This window comes from Pipra filicauda, unplaced genomic scaffold (assembly GCF_003945595.2).
Source record: "Pipra filicauda isolate LSUMZ 115617 unplaced genomic scaffold, ASM394559v2 scaffold1038_size35093_pilon, whole genome shotgun sequence".
NCBI classification, from domain to species: domain Eukaryota; kingdom Metazoa; phylum Chordata; class Aves; order Passeriformes; family Pipridae; genus Pipra; species Pipra filicauda.
This window is the reverse complement of record NW_024103472.1, coordinates 18,670-35,093: the sequence shown is the minus strand read 5'-3', so window position 1 is coordinate 35,093 and position 16,424 is coordinate 18,670. Positions and strand designations below refer to the sequence as shown.

General features: G+C 52.7%; 3 long non-coding RNA genes across 5 annotated transcripts; all 3 read right to left on the bottom strand.

Moving 5' to 3' along the window:
- Positions 1-62: 62 nt before the first annotated feature.
- LOC120322678 lies at positions 63-3,256 on the bottom strand. 2 transcript variants are annotated; one of them, XR_005562513.1, is made up of 3 exons: positions 3,217-3,256; positions 2,606-2,818; positions 63-82 (listed from the first exon to the last, which is right to left on the bottom strand). It is a non-coding gene; the product is annotated as an uncharacterized LOC120322678 (long non-coding RNA). The 2 variants fall into 2 exon arrangements; XR_005562512.1 differs by lacking the exon at positions 63-82 and adding an exon at positions 1,015-1,033.
- An 8,304-nt stretch (positions 3,257-11,560) lies between these two features.
- On the bottom strand, positions 11,561-13,798 carry LOC120322673. Of its 2 annotated transcripts, none has more exons than XR_005562504.1 (3): positions 13,130-13,798; positions 12,466-12,639; positions 11,561-11,600 (listed from the first exon to the last, which is right to left on the bottom strand). It is a non-coding gene; the product is annotated as an uncharacterized LOC120322673 (long non-coding RNA). The 2 variants fall into 2 exon arrangements; XR_005562505.1 differs by lacking the exon at positions 11,561-11,600 and adding an exon at positions 11,966-12,002.
- Positions 13,799-13,801: 3 nt separating this feature from the next.
- On the bottom strand, positions 13,802-15,633 carry LOC120322679. Its single transcript, XR_005562514.1, has 3 exons — positions 15,596-15,633; positions 14,994-15,206; positions 13,802-13,831 (listed from the first exon to the last, which is right to left on the bottom strand). It is a non-coding gene; the product is annotated as an uncharacterized LOC120322679 (long non-coding RNA).
- Positions 15,634-16,424: the final 791 nt, after the last annotated feature.

Genomic DNA, 16,424 nt, shown 5'->3' with positions numbered 1-16,424 from the left:
GGGAGGCAGTTCAGGGGCTGCCTGGGGCTCAGGGAGGAGTCACGGGGCTTCTCTTCTTCCTGCCCGCTTGCCCCAGTTTCTCCTGCAAAAGCAAAGGTTTCTTGGCTTTCCTTGCTCAAGGACATGCAGCCAAGGCCATCTTTGCAATCTAATCCTGGAAACTACTCCAGGTTGTCATTTCAGGGGGTTCTCTCACATCCTGCACTAATCAATCCCCTTGGCCAGTGGTTTCTTGGCAGGTTCTGGCATTCACCTTCTACAAGCAAACCAGGAGGAGCAAATTCAGCTGTTCCTGCAACCAATCCAGGCTGGCATTCTGATTTTAAAGGATACTGGCTTGGCCTCATGTGGCAGTTTGAGCCACATTAGAATTGTAAAATCCAATTTCCAGGCCTCGCCCCACCCTTCACACAATTTATCCAAACACCGGAGAGAAACTTTCAGACCAGAGGCTTCTGTAGGGGAAGGGGGAAGTATATACATTTATTTACACAAATAAATACTATATAAACTGAAGGCAACTATATATATATATTACATTTCCATCACTCAGTCCTTTCAAGCCCCTCCTTTTAACTGCTTTAGTCCAGGAGCAGCTTTTCAAGGCTGATACCTAACACAGTCTTTTGCTGTGGGAGTGTTCTGGGCTCCTGAACGCTCCCCCCTCCCCAAGTTCCAGTTGGTTGTTGCAGTTTCTCTCCTCACCAACTCCAAGAAGACAGCTGTGAGTCCTTGCTCTTCTGCTGCTGGTGATCTCTCCCTCTGGGGGTCTCCCCTTGGTCCATAGGCTGCTGCAGTGCAGCTTATCCAGGTCCCCGGCCTGGAATCTTCCTTCCTCCACAGCAGTTCTCGGCTGCCCCCGCTCAGCTTTGGCAGCAGCTCCCCAGCTCTGGGCTCGGCTCCAATTCCACCTGGGACTCTTCCCCGAGCACCGGGCCTACCTCCACGGCCCAGTCTCCTGGCTCAGCTTCAGTGGTGAGCCTCTCCTGCATCTACAGTGCAGGGAAAGGAAGAGCCCCCCTCTACAGCTTCCCTGCAGAAAAGGAGGGGGGAGAGAGGGCTTGGCTGCAGAGCCTGCCTCTCTCCTCTTCCCTCAGGGGCTGTGAATCTCTTCCTTCACAGCACACACTCCAAATGCTGCCACTTAACTCTGGCCCAAGCAGAGTTGGGGGGGCTGCAGGGCCCCCCTCTTCCCCCCGGAGGGTGAGAGAGAGAGAGCCCAGCCACCCCCTGGCCTTCAACACCTACACACAGCAGACACCACCAGCAAAACAACCAAGACAGGACTGCCAACAGCTTCCCGTGCTGTGCTCTATGATTTTGAGCAGAAGCAAACAACATGAGTGGTGACTGGCTCTCCAGGGAACACTGCCCTGGCACCCAAACACCTCTGAGCCTCTCAAACTCTCAAGGGGAGCCAATTTCAAACTATGATACCTGCAAAACAAGAGCTGCTGTTTGGACACATTGAGTTTCAGCTATTAGAGTGTCAATAGCTCCAGTTTTCAATTTCATTTCTGACTCAACTTTTCCAGTCCATCTCTTCCTAGCACAGGTTTGGGGGAGTTTGGCAAACAGACAAACTCAGGAATAACCCAATGTTTTCCCAGTTTAACCCCTGTCACACCAATCACCTTAACAGTGCCAGTCCTTCATTCTCCCTCTCTTGGGTTAAGGACTGAGCAAGTTGGACCTGTGTCTGACCAGGACACGTGCAAACCAAATGCTGGGGACTGGAACACACACCTGGCACTCCTGCAGCTCTTACAGTCACATTCCAGTGAAAACAGCCAATTGGACCCTCCCTGCTCATTTCTTAATCCCAATCCCACACTTCTTTGGCACTTGGAGCACCACTTTTATCACCCAATTCCAGCCCATTAGAGAGCTCCATGTCTAGCAGGGACAGGGACTCCTGGGATACTCTCAGCAATGCCTGAATCCATGGCAGGGACCTTGCTTTGAGCTCCCCAGGGCCGGGCACCCCGAGGATCTCCCCGAAGAATCCTTTCGGTGCGCGCTGGAGTCCTCGGGGTGCCCCAACCCGGGGGGCACCAACAGCACTGTCCCTACAGGGGGCCCAGGTTGGTCCTAAACTGCAGGGGGATCTTGCCTGTGTCCCAGACTGGTCCGGGGATCTGAGGCCCTTCCCGAGAAAATCTCGGTGCCGGCGTGAAGGGCCAGAGATCCCTTGGAGCCACGGGAGAGCAGGCACAGAGTCCCTCCTGGGGGGCAATTCTGCTGCCTGAAATCAGCTCTTCCAAGAAGCCTCTAAGGCTCAGCTGGTGAGTTTTCCAAGCCAGGCATTCCTTGCTTACAACACCCTGCCATGATCCCAGCCCCACGGGGGTCCTGGCAATCAGCTCCCAAAGGGCACACGGAGGGGTCTCCACTGCAGCTGATGGGAGGGGTCACCATTACAGGAGGGTTCATTTTCCTTCCCTGCATTCCTGTTCCACATTCAGGACATTCCCAACACCTGTTCCCACATACACAAACCCTTATAAGGTCTCTGAGGGGCTCCATCGGGGGTCTCTGGTGGTCACCTGTGCCTGCAGCCCCCAAAGTTCTCAGTGACCACCTTAGCAACTTCAAGACAACTCACCTGGTTGTAGAGGAACTTGGTGCTGCTTGGCTGCTGCCTCAGTTCCCTTCTTCATTCTTTCTTGCCTTTGCTTGCTCAGTCCCTTTAAGTTCCTTGGCTCAGCTCCATGCAGTTTCTAGGGAACATCCCACTGCAGAAACTACCAGTTCTTGGTACATCTCCAAACTCAGACATCAGGGAGTGAGGCAGAAATCAACTAACCCAGGGCAGTGCCTACAAATATTGGGACAAAAATACCATAACAATCCATGGCCTCCCTTGGCAAATCAACCCCAAACTGCTCAGACACAAACAATAACCTGCACACTACAACAATCTGGCACTGCTGGTTCAACCCAGCCAAGTTAGTTGGGAAATTACACAAGGTCAACTTTCTTCCAAGTTTCAGTTATGATACAAAAATCAGGGAGATCACAGACTCCCCTGTACAGTTTTACTCTGAGGAGAGAAGGAAACCAAAGCCATCCCCAGGGCTGCAATAGCTCAGGCTCCCAAAAAGGCTCAGGGGCTTCAGGTTTCTGAGGGGCTTCACCGAGGGCCTTCCCAGGTCTGCTCTGTCTGGAGCCCTCCAAGGCCTCAGTGCCTGCCTTAGGAACCTCAACACAACTCACCTGCTTACACAGCAACTTGGTGCTGCTTGGCTGATGCCTCACTTCCCTTCTTCCTTCTTTCTTCACCTCCCTTGCTTGGTCCCTTTCAATCCCTGGGCTCAGCTCTGGGCAGTTTCCAGGCTCCATCCCACTGCAAAAAGGATTAGCCCTTGTTACATCTCAACACTCAGATAGCATTCCCCCTTTTGCCTTGACACTGGGCCATCAGGCCAGGGTCTCCTTATTTAAAGCACAGTTTGACTCCTCAGTGACAACAACTGACAGCCCTGAATCCTAACACAGGCTGAGACACAAACACGGAGGGGAACTCTGAAGGATCCACTTGGTTCTGCTCACCAAGCAAAAGGAGCTTTCTGAACTCAAGAATAACATACCCCAGGTCCTTTTACTGCAATTTTACCTGCTATAAATGTGATCCACAAGACCTGCAAAGGCCCTTCCCCCTTCCCCTGCAGGGCTGGCAGTGCCACCACTGGACACGGCCCCAGGGGCTGGGCAGGAACGGAGGGGCTGGGGCGTCCAATCCATCGGCCCAGGCGGCACCAGGAGTTCCTGCAGTTCCTGAGGGGAGAGCCTCAAGCCAACAAAGGATTAGGAAGAGCATTTGAAACTTTAATATGTATATCTCCTGGAAGATGGGCAGTTGGACAAGGCCTACTGGGGCAACAAGGACACACTCAAGGCTATCTATTCAAAGGATCTACCAGCACTCAAAAGCTGTCACTGTCCTTCTGTCAGGGGGAACTCAGCAAACTCTCTTTGCCAAGAGCCTCCAGGAGGATTTCCAGCTTTTGGGGCTCCCTTTTAACCATTTTTCCCATCCCTGTAGCTGGGTCTATCACCTGCCCTACAGGGGGAACAGCCCACAAAGTTCACTTGCAGGGATGCCATTAACTCAAAGTCCCTTCTCAGGGGGGTCACTGCACACCTTGGCCTTTCTTTGCCCTCCCCACCAAAGACGCTTCCAACAGTTCTGACACATCTGGCAGACCCAGAGCTCTCCTCAGGGAAGGCTTCAGCTGCTTAAAGGCTGCCCTTGCACCATCGAGCCAAGGCAGCAAATTCTTACAGGCTGTTGGAAAAGTTGCCCTAACAGTCTTACCACACATGCAGAGGGAGCAATCCAGAGTCCAGCCCGTCCCACCATTCCCAGGGAGGCAGTTCAGGGGCTGGCTGGGGCTCAGGGAGGAGTCACGGGGCTTCTTTTCTTCCTTCCTGCTTTCCCGATTTTCTCCTGCAAAAGCAAAGCTTTCTTGGCTTTCCTTGCTCAAGGACATGCAGCCAAGGCCATCTTTGCAATCTAATCCTGGAAACTACTCCAGGTTGTCATTTCAGGGGGTTCTCTCACATCCTGCACTAATCAATCCCCTTGGCCAGTGGTTTCTTGGCAGGTTCTGGCATTCACCTTCTACAAGCAAACCAGGAGGAGCAAATTCAGCTGTTCCTGCAACCAATCCAGGCTGGCATTCTGATTTTAAAGGATACTGGCTTGGCCTCATGTGGCAGTTTGAGCCACATTAGAATTGTAAAATCCAATTTCCAGGCCTCGCCCCACCCTTCACACAATTTATCCAAACACCGGAGAGAAACTTTCAGACCAGAGGCTTCTGTAGGGGAAGGGGGAAGTATATACATTTATTTACACAAATAAATACTATATAAACTGAAGGCAACTATATATATATATTACATTTCCATCACTCAGTCCTTTCAAGCCCCTCCTTTTAACTGCTTTAGTCCAGGAGCAGCTTTTCAAGGCTGATACCTAACACAGTCTTTTGCTGTGGGAGTGTTCTGGGCTCCTGAACGCTCCCCCCTCCCCAAGTTCCAGTTGGTTGTTGCAGTTTCTCTCCTCACCAACTCCAAGAAGACAGCTGTCAGTCCTTGCTCTTCTGCTGCTGGTGATCTCTCCCTCTGGGGGTCTCCCCTTGGTCCATGGGCTGCTGCAGTGCAGCTTATCCAGGTCCCCGGCCTGGAATCTTCCTTCCTCCACAGCAGTTCTCGGCTGCCCCCGCTCAGCTTTGGCAGCAGCTCCCCAGCTCTGGGCTCGGCTCCAGTCCCACCTGGGACTCTTCCCCGAGCGCCAGGCCTACCTCCACGGCCCAGTCTCCTGGCTCAGCTTCAGTGGTGAGCCTCTCCTGCATCTACAGTGCAGGGAAAGGAAGAGCCCCCCTCTACAGCTTCCCTGCAGAAAAGGAGGGGGGAGAGAGGGCTTGGCTGCAGAGCCTGCCTCTCTCCTCTTCCCTCAGGGGCTGTGAATCTCTTCCTTCACAGCACACACTCCAAATGCTGCCACTTAACTCTGGCCCAAGCAGAGTTGGGGGGGCTGCAGGGCCCCCCTCTTCCCCCCGGAGGGTGAGAGAGAGAGAGCCCAGCCACCCCCTGGCCTTCAACACCTACACACAGCAGACACCAACAGCAAAACAACCAAGACAGGACTGCCAACAGCTTCCCGTGCTGTGCTCTATGATTTTGAGCAGAAGCGAACAACATGAGTGGTGACTGGCTCTCCAGGGAACACTGCCCTGGCACCCAAACACCTCTGAGCCTCTCAAACTCTCAAGGGGAGCCAATTTCAAACTATGATACCTGCAAAACAAGAGCTGCTGTTTGGACACGTTTAGTTTCAGCTATTAGAGTGTCAATAGCTCCAGTTTTCAATTTCATTTCTGACTCAACTTTTCCAGTCCATCTCTTCCTAGCATAGGTTTGGGGGAGTTTGGCAAACAGACAAACTCAGGAATAACCCAATGTTTTCCCAGTTTGACCCCTGTCACACCAATCACCTTAACACTGCCAGTCCTTCATTCTCCCTCTCTTGGGTTAAGGACTGAGCAAGTTGGACCTGTGTCTGAGCAGGACATGTGCAAACCAAATGCTGGGGACTGGAACATACACCTGGCACTCCTGCAGCTCTCACAGTCACATTCCAGAGAAAACAGCCAATTGGACCCTCACCGCTCATTTCTTAATCCCAATCCCACACTTCTTTGGCACTTGGAGCACCACTTTTATCACCCAATTCCAGCCCATTAGAGAGCTCCCTGTCTAGCAGGGACAGGGACCCCTGGGATACTCTCAGAAATGCCGATCCATGGCAGGTAGAGGGACTTGCTTTGGCTCCCCAGGGCCGGGCACCCCGAGGATCTCCCCGAATAATCCTTTCGGTGCGCGCTGGAGTCCTCGGGGTGCCCCAACCCGGGGGGCACCCACAGCACTGTCCCTCCAGGGGGCCAAGTTGGTCCTAAAATGCAGGGGGATCTTGCCTGTGTCCCAGACTGGTCCGGGGATCTGAGGCCCTTCCCGAGAAAATCTCGGTGCCGGCGTGAAGGGCCAGAGATCCCTTGGAGCCACGGGAGAGCAGGCACAGAGTCCCTCCTGGGGGCCAATTGGCTGCCTGAAATCAGCTCTTCAAAGAAGCCTCTAACACTCAGCTGGGGACTTTTAGAAGCCAGGCATTCCCTGCTTACAACACCCTGCCATGATCCCAGCCCCACGGGGGTCCTGGCAATCCGCTCCCAAAGGGCACACGGAGGGGTCTCCACTGCAGCTGATGGGAGGGGTCAGCATTACAGGAGGGTTCATTTTCCTTCCCTGCATTCCTGTTCCACATTCAGGACATTTTCCAACACCTGTTCCCATAAACACAAACCCTTATAAGGTCTCTGAGGGGCTCCATCGGGGGTCTCTGGTGGTCACCTGTGCCTGCAGCCCCCAAAGTTCTCAGTGACCACCTTAGCAACTTCAACACAACTCACTTGGTTGTGGAGGAATTTGGGGCTGCTTGGCTGCTGCCTCAGTTCCCTTCTTCTTTCTTTCTTGACTTTGCTTGCTCAGTCCCTTTAACTTCCTTGGCTCAGCTCTGTGCAGTTTCTAGGGAACATCCCACTGCAAAAACTACCAGTTCTTGGTACACCTCAAAACTCAGACATCAGGGAGTGAGGCAGAAATCAACTAATCCAGGGCACTGCCTCCAAATATTGGGAAAAAACCACCAGAATATTCCATGGCCTCCCTTGGAAAATTAACCCCAAACTGCTCAGACACAAACAATACCCTGCACACCACAACAATCTGGCACTGCTGGTTCAACCTGGCCAAGTCAGTTGGGAAATGACACAAGGTCAACTTTCTTCCAAGTTCCAGTTATGATACAAAAATCAGGGAGATTACAGACTCCCCTGTACAGTTTTACTCTGAGGAGAGAAAAAAACCAAAGCCATCCCCAGGGCTGCAATAGCTCAGGCTCACAAAAAGGCCCAGGGGCTTCAGGTTTCTGAGGGGCTTCACTGAGGGGCTTCCCAGGTCTTCTCTGTCTGGAACCCTCAAAGTCCTCAGGGCCTGCCTCAGGAACCTCAACACAACTCACCTGCTTACACAGGAACCTGGTGCTGCTTGGCTGCTGCCTCACTTCCCTTCTTCCTTCTTTCTTCACCTCCCTTGCTTGGTCCCTTTCAATCCCTTGGCTCAGCTCTGTGCACTTTCCAGGCTACATCCCACTGCAAAAAGGATTAGCCCTTGTTACATCTCAACACTCACATATCATTCCCCCTTTTTTCTTCAGACTTGGCCACCAGGCCAGTGTCTCATAATTAAAAGCACAGTTTGACTCCTCAGTGACAACAACTGACAGCCCTGAATCCTAACACAGGCTGAGACACAAACACAGATGGGAACTCTGAAGGATCCACTTGGTTCTGCTCACCAATCAAATGGAGCTTTCTGAACTCAAGAATAACAGACCCCAGGTCCTTTTTCTGCAACTTTACCTGCTATAAATGTGATCCACGGGACCTGCAAAGGCCCTTCCCACTTCCCCTGCAGGGCTGGCAGTGCCACCACTGGACACGGCCCCAGGGGCTGGGCAGGAACGGAGGGGCTGGGGCGTCCAATCCATCGGCCCAGGCGGCACCAGGAGTTCCTGCAGTTCCTGAGGGGAGAGCCTCAAGACAACAAAGGATTAGGAAGAGCATTTCAAACTCTAATACGTCTATCTCCTGGAATAGGGGGAGGTGGACAAGGCCTACTGGTGCAACAAGGACACACTCAAGGCTATCTATTCAAAGGATCTACCAGCACTCAAAAGCTGTCACTGTCCTTCTGTCAGGGGGAACTCAGCAAACTCTCTTTGCCAAGAGCCTCCAGCAGGATTTCCAGCTTTTGGGACTCTCTTTTAACCATTTTTCCCATCCCTGTAGCTGGGACTGTCACCTGCCCTGCAGAGGGAACAGCCCACAGAGTTCACTTGCAGGGATGCCATTAACTCAAAGTCCCTTCTCAGGGGGGTCACTGCACACCTTGGCCTTTCTTTGCCCTCCCCCCCAAAGATGCTGCCAACACTTCTGACACATCTGGCAGACCCAGAGCTCTCCTCAGGGAAGGCTTCAGCTGCTTAAAGGCTGCCCTTGCACCATCTAGCCAAGGCAGGAAATTCTTACAGGCTGTTGGAAAAGTTGCCATAACAGTCTTACCACACATCCAGAGGGAGCAATCCAGAGTCCAGCCCGTCCCACCATTCCCAGGGAGGCAGTTCAGGGGCTGGCTGGGGCTCAGGGAGGAGTCACAGGGCTTCTTTGCTTCCTTCTCACTGTCCAGATTTTCTCCTGCAAAAGCAAAGGTTTCTTGGCTTTCCTTGCTCAAGGACATGCAGCAAAGGCCATCTTTGCAATCTAATCCTGGAAACTACTCCAGGTTGTCATTTCAGGGGCTTCTCTCAGGTCCTGCACTAATCAATCCCCTTGGCCATTGGTTTCCTTGGCAGGTTCTGGCATTCACCTTCTACAAGCAAACCAGGAGGAGCAAATTCAGCTGTTCCTGCAACCAATCCAGTCTGGCATTCTGATTTTAAAGGATACTGGCTTGGCCTTACCAGGAGAGATCCCACACCAGGGGTAATACCTACAGGTTCTGCCCTCTTCCACTCTCCTGCAGTTCCACTGGCCCACACCACAGAAACAGCTGCAGCTGCCACTTCAGTCGGGGCCTTGCTGCTGACAGGAGTTATTCCCTGCACAACAAGAGCTGCTGCTTGGACACATTGAGTTGTAGCAATTACAGTGTCAATATTCCCATTTTCAATTTCATTTCTGCCTCAACTTTTCCCATCTCTTCCTAGCACAGGTTTGGGTCAGTTTGGCAAACAGACAAACTCAGGAATTCCCCAATGTTTTCCCAGTTTGACCCCTGTCACACCAATCACCTGAACACTGCCAGTCCTTCGTTCTCCCTCTCTTGGGTTAAGGACTGAGGAAGTTGGACCTGTGTCTGAGCAGGACAGGTGCAAACCAAATGCTGGGGACTGGAACACACACCTGGCACTCCTGCAGCTCTCACAGTCACATTCCAGAGGAAACAGCCAATTGGACCCTCCCTGCTCATTTCTTCATCCCAATCCCACACTTCTTTGGCACTTGGAGCACCACTTTTATCACCCAATTGCAGCCCATTAGAGAGCTCCCTGTCTAGCAGGGACAGGGACCCCTGGGATACTCTCAGCAATGCCTGAATCCATGGCAGGGACCTTGCTTTGAGCTCCCCAGGGCCGGGCACCCCGAGGATCTCCCCGAAGAATCCTTTCGGTGCGCGCTGGAGTCCTCGGGGTGCCCCAACCCGGGGGGCACCCACAGCACTGTCCCTCCAGGGGCCAAGTTGGTCCTAAACTGCAGGGGGATCTTGCCTGTGTCCCAGACTGGTCCGGGGATCTGAGGCCCTTCCCGAGAAAATCTCGGTGCCGGCGTGAAGGGCCAGAGATCCCTTGGAGCCACGGGAGAGCAGGCACAGAGTCCCTCCTGGGGGGCAATTCTGCTGCCTGAAATCAGCTCTTCAAAGAGGCATTTTAAGACTCAATTTATGAGTTTTAGAAGCCAGGCATTCCTTGCTTACAACACCCTGCCATGATCCCAGCCCACCGGGTGTCCTGGCAATCAGCTCCCAAAGGGCACACGGAGGGGTCTCCACTGCAGCTCATGGGAGGGGTCACCATTACAGGAGGGTTCATTTTCCTTACCTGCATTCCTGTTCCACATTCAGGACATTTTCCAACACTTATCACCATACACACCTACCCTTAGAAAGTTTCTGAGGGCCTTCCCAGGTCTTCTCTGTCTGGAACCCTCAAAGTCCTCAGGGCCTGCCTCAGGAACCTCAACACAACTCACCTGCTTACACAGGAACTTGGTGCTGCTTGGCTCGTGCCTCAGTTCCTTCTTCCTTCTTTCTTCACCTCCCTTGCTTGGTCCCTTTCAATCCCTTGGCTCAGCTCTGTGCACTTTCCAGGCTACATCCCACTGCAAAAAGGATTAGCCCTTGTTACATCTCACTCACATATCATTCCACCTTTTTTTTTAGACTTGGCCACTAGGCCAGTGTCTCATAATTAAAGCATGGTTTGACTCCTCAGTGACAACAACTGACAGCCCTGAATCCTAACACAGGCTGAGACACAAACACAGATGGGAACTCTGAAGGATCCACTTGGTTCTGCTCACCAATCAAAAGGAGCTTTCTGAACTCAAGGAGAACATAACCTATGTCCTTTTTCTACAACTTTACCTGCTATCAATGTGATCCACAAGACCTGCAAAGGCCCTTCCCACTTCCCCTGCAGGGCTGGCAGTGCCACCACTGGACACGGCCCCAGGGGCTGGGCAGGAACGGAGGGGCTGGGGCGTCCAATCCATCGGCCCAGGCGGCACCAGGAGTTCCTGCAGTTCCTGAGGGGAGAGCCTCAAGCCAACAAAGGATTAGGAAGAGCATTTCAAACTTCAATATGTATATCTCCTGGAATATGGGGAGTTGGACAAGGCCTACTGGGGTAACAAGGACACACTCAAGGCTATCTATTCAAAGGATCTACCAGCACTCAAAAGCTGTCACTGTCCTTCTGTCAGGGGGAACTCAGCAAACTCTCTTTGCCAAGAGCCTCCAGGAGGATTTCCAGCTTTTGGGGCTCCCTTTTAACCATTTTTCCAGTCACTGTAGCTGCGACTGTCACCTGCCCTACAGGGGGAACAGCCCACAAAGTTCACTTGCAGGGATGCCATTAACTCAAAGTCCCTTCTCAGGGGGTCACTGCACACCTTGGCCTTTCTTTGCCCTCCCCACCAAAGATGCTGCCAACAGTTCTGACACATCTGGCACACCCAGAGCTCTCCTCAGGGAAGGCTTCAGCTGCTTAAAGGCTGCCCTTGCACCATCTAGCCAAGGCAGCAAATGCTTACAGGCTGTTGGAAAAGTTGGCATAACAGTCTTACCACACATGCAGAGGGAGCAATCCAGAGTCCAGCCCGTCCCACCATTCCCAGGGAGGCAGTTCAGGGGCTGGCTGGGGCTCAGGGAGGAGTCACGGGGCTTCTCTTCTTCCTGCCCGCTTGCCCCAGTTTCTCCTGCAAAAGCAAAGCTTTCTTGGCTTTCCTTGCTCAAGGACATGCAGCCAAGGCCATCTTTGCAATCTAATCCTGGAAACCACTCCAGGTTGTCATTTCAGGGGTTCTCTCAGGTCCTGCACTAATCAATCCCCTTGGCCATTGGTTTCTTGGCAGGTTCTTGAACTCACCTTCTACAAGCAAACCAGGATGAGCAAATTTAGCTGTTACTGCAACCAATCCAAGCTGGCATTCTGATTTTAAAGGATACTGGCTTGGCCTTACCAGGAGAGATCCCACACCAGGGGTAATACCTACAGGTTCTGCCCTCTTCCACTCTCCTGCAGTTCCACTGGCCCACACCACAGGAACAGCTGCAGCTGCCACTTCAGTCGGGGCCTTGCTGCTGACAGGAGTTATTCCCTGCACAACAAGAGCTGCTGCTTTGACACATTTAGTTCCAGCAATTACAGTTTCAACATCCCCAGTTTTTAATTTCATTTCTGCCTCAACTTTTCCACTCAATCTCTTCCTAGCACAGGTTTGGGTGAGTTTGGCAAATAGGGAAACTGAGGACTTGCCCAATGTTTTCCCAGTTTAACCCCTGTCACACCAGTCACCTTAACACTGCCAGTCCTTAATTCTCCTTCTCTTGGGTTAAGGACTGAGGAAGTTGGACCTGGGTCTGAGCAGGACATGTGCAAACCAAATGCTGGGGACTGGAACACACACCTGGCACTCCTGCAGCTCTCACAGTCACATTCCAGAGAAAACAGCCAATTGGACCATCACTGCTCATTTCTTCTCTGCCACAGCAACATCATTCCAGGCCTCTCCCTGCCAACCTTCCGCCTCTCCCAACAGCTCCAGTGGCAACACAACTTACCCTGAAGGCACAAAGGCTCCTTTTGGGACCACCACGACCCATCTAGACTCTAGCACTGGAATTCCATCTCCTGGACAAGCTGGGAGAAGCAGGGAAGAAAACCAGGACCTTCCAGGTGAACTGGGGGCACCTCTTCATCCAAGAGCAGCTCCCATAAAGGTATTGAGTCAACACCTCACCAAAGACACAGGAAAACAAGTGCCAACACCTCGACAATCACTTCACTTCTCAATTGATAAAAGCAACACTAAAGAAAAGCTTTTCAGACACTTGGGAAGAGTCCATCCCACTTTAACCAGTTTGTGGGACTCGTTCCCAGCCTCCTGAGGTTCATTTCCCACCTCACTCAGGGCTGCAGTACAGCTGGTTCTACACACACACACAGGGAGCTGCTGCTCCTGGATTCCAGTCTCCTGGTTCTCCTTGCAACTCCTCCAGCTGTTTGCCCAGCTCTCCAGTGCCCCTTCCTTTGCCCACTGCACTTGGTCACAGCCCCAGGGCTCCCAGGGCCACCCTGGGCTCTCCCCTGCCCTGACACTCAGGGCCCTTTCCCAGCTCCGACTCCATCCAGCACTGACCCAGCTGCTGGAACTGCAATTCTCCTGCTCCTGCCCTCCCTCTGCCTGCAGAACACTCCTGCCAGCTCCTGCACCCCACCTCTTACCTCCCAGACAACAGGAGCTGCATCCTCCTGGATCCTCCAGCTGGATGCTGCTGGCTCTGGGCAGCTCCCACCCTTCAGCAGGGGATGCCAAAGGCAGCTCTGGGGACTGTCCCCAGGGCAGGGACACCCACTGTGGCTCACACCAACACTCAGCCATCTCAGGCCTGGGCTCTTCTGCCTGCAGGGCAACAAACAGCCAAGCAGGGACACTGGGACACTCCAAGGAAACAGGGACAACAAACTCAGGAGCCTGGGACACCACAGCCCCCAAACCTGCCCAGGCTCCAGCTGCTGCACAGACCTGTGGCCACACAGGACCCAAACCCACCCCCAGCACAGACAACCCTGGGCAGGTCAAGCTGCTCATTCCCCACCACAACCAAACATCCAGTGCCACTGTCTGTCAGCCCCTGCTCCCAGCAATCAATCATCTTTGTCATTTGCTTTCCCTACAGGTCCTTGCATTCACATTCTACTATCAAACCATGAGGAGCAAACTCGGCTCTTACCTGGAACCAATCCAGCTTGGCTTCCTAATTTTAAAGGATACTGACTTTGCCTTACCAGTACAGACTCTGGCTTAGGGGTAATTCCTACAGGTTCTGCCCTCTTCCACTCTCCTGCAGTTCCACTGGCCCACACCACAGGAACAACTGCTGCTGCCACTTCAGTCGGGACCTTGCTGCTGACAGGAGTTATTCCCTGCAAAGCAAGAGCTGCTGCTTGGACACATTGAGTTTCAGCAATTACAGTGTCAATAGCCCCAGTTTTCAATTTCATTTCTGCCTCAACTTTCCCAATCTTCTCCTAGCACAGGTTTGGGTGAGTTTGGCAAATAGCGAAATGAGGAATTACCCAATGTTTTCCCAGTTTAACCCCTGTCACACCAATCACCTGAACACTGCCAGTCCTTCATTCTCCCTCTCTTGGGTTAAGGACTGAGGAAGTTGGACCTGTGTCTGAGCAGGACATGTGCAAACCAAATGCTGGGGACTGGAACACACACCTGGCACTCCTGCAGCTCTCACAGTCACATTCCAGAGAAAACAGCCAATTGGACCCTCACTGCTCATTTCTTAATCCCCATCCCACACTTCTTTGGCACTTGGAGCACCACTTTTATCACCCAATTCCAGCCCATTAGAGAGCTCCATGTCTAGCAGGGACAGGGACCCCTGGGATACTCTCAGCAATGCCTGAATCCATGGCAGGGACCTTGCTTTGAGCTCCCCAGGGCCGGGCACCCCGAGGATCTCCCCGAAGAATCCTTTCGGTGCGCGCTGGAGTCCTCGGGGTGCCCCAACCCGGGGGGCACCCACAGCACTGTCCCTCCAGGGGGCCAAGTTGGTCCTAAACTGCAGGGGGATCTTGCCTGTGTCCCAGACTGGTCCGGGGATCTGAGGCCCTTCCCGAGAAAATCTCGGTGCCGGCGTGAAGGGCCAGAGATCCCTTGGAGCCACGGGAGAGCAGGCACAGAGTCCCTCCTGGGGGGCAATTCTGCTGCCTCAAATCAGCTCTTCAAAGAGGCATTTTAAGACTCAATTTATGAGTTTTAGAAGCCAGGTATTCCTTGCTTACAACACCCTGCCATGATCCCAGCCCCACGGGGGTCCTGGCAATCAGCTCCCAAAGGGCACACGGAGGGGTCTCCACTGCAGCTCATGGGAGGGGTCACCATTACAGGAGGGCTCATTTTCCTTCCCTGCATTCCTGTTCCACTTTCAAGACATTCCCAACACCTGTTCCCATATACACAAAGCTTTGTAAATCTACGAAAGGCTCAATCAGGGGTCTCTGGTGGTCACCTGTGCCTGCAGCCCCCAAAGTTCTCAGTGACCACCTTAGCAACTTCAACACAACTCACTTGGTTGTGGAGGAATTTGGGGCTGCTTGGCTGCTGCCTCAGTTCCCTTCTTCTTTCTTTCTTGACTTTGCTTGCTCAGTCCCTTTAAGTTCCTTGGCTCAGCTCCATGCAGTTTCTAGGGAACATCCCACTGCAAAAACTACCAGTTCTTGGTACATCTCCAAACTCAGACATCAGGGAGTGAGGCAGAAATCAACTAATTCAGGGCACTGCCTACAAATATTGGGACAAAAATACCATAACATTCCATGGCCTCCCTTGGCAAATCAACCCCAAACTGCTCAGACACAAACAATACCCTGCACACCACAACAATCTGGCACTGCTGGTTCAACCCGGCCAAGTCAGTTGGGAAAGGTCAACTTTCTTCCAAGTTTCAGTTATGATACAAAAATCAGGGAGATCACAGACTCCCCATACAGTTCAACTCTGAGGAGAGAAAAAAACCAAAGCCATCCCCAGGGCTGCAATAGCTCAGGCTCCCAAAAAGGCCCAGGGGCTTCAGGTTTCTGAGTGGCTTCACTGAGGGGCTTCCCAGGTCTGCTCTGTCTGGAACCCTCAAAGTCCTCAGGGCCTGCCTCAGGAACCTCAACACAACTCACCTGCTTACACAGGAACCTGGTGCTGCTTGGCTGATGCCTCACTTCCCTTCTTCCTTCTTTCTTCACCTCCCTTGCTTGGTCCCTTTCAATCCCTTGGCTCAGCTCTCTGCAGTTTCCAGGTTACATCCCACTGCAAAAAGGATTAGCTCTTGTTACATCTCACTCACATATCATTCCACCTTTTTTTTTTAGACTTGGCCACCAGGCCAGTGTCTCCTTATTTAAAGCATAGTTTGACTCCTCAGTGACAACAACTGACAGCCCTGAATCCTAACACAGGCTGAGACACAAACACGGATGGGAACTCTGAAGGATCCACTTGGTTCTGCTCACCAATCAAAAGCAGCTTTCTGAACTCAAGAATAACAGACCCCAGGTCCTTTTACTCCAACTTTACCTGCTATAAATGTGACCCACAAGACCTGGAAAGGCCCTTCCCACTTCCCCTGCAGGGCTGGCAGTGCCACCACTGGACACGGCCCCAGGGGCTGGGCAGGAACGGAGGGGCTGGGGCGTCCAATCCATCGGCCCAGGCGGCACCAGGAGTTCCTGCAGTTCCTGAGGGGAGAGCCTCAAGACAACAAAGGATTAGGAAGAGCATTTCAAACTTCAATATGTATATCTCCTGGAAGATGGGGAGTTGGACAAGGCCTACTGGGGCAACAAGGACACACTCAAGGCTGTCTATTCAAAGGATCTACCAGCACTCAAAAGCTATCACTGTCCTTCTTTCAGGGCAAAACGCTGAAAACTCTCTTTGCCAAGAGCCTCCAGCAGGATTTCCAGCTTTTGGGGCTCTCTTTTAACCATTTTTCCCATCACTGTAGCT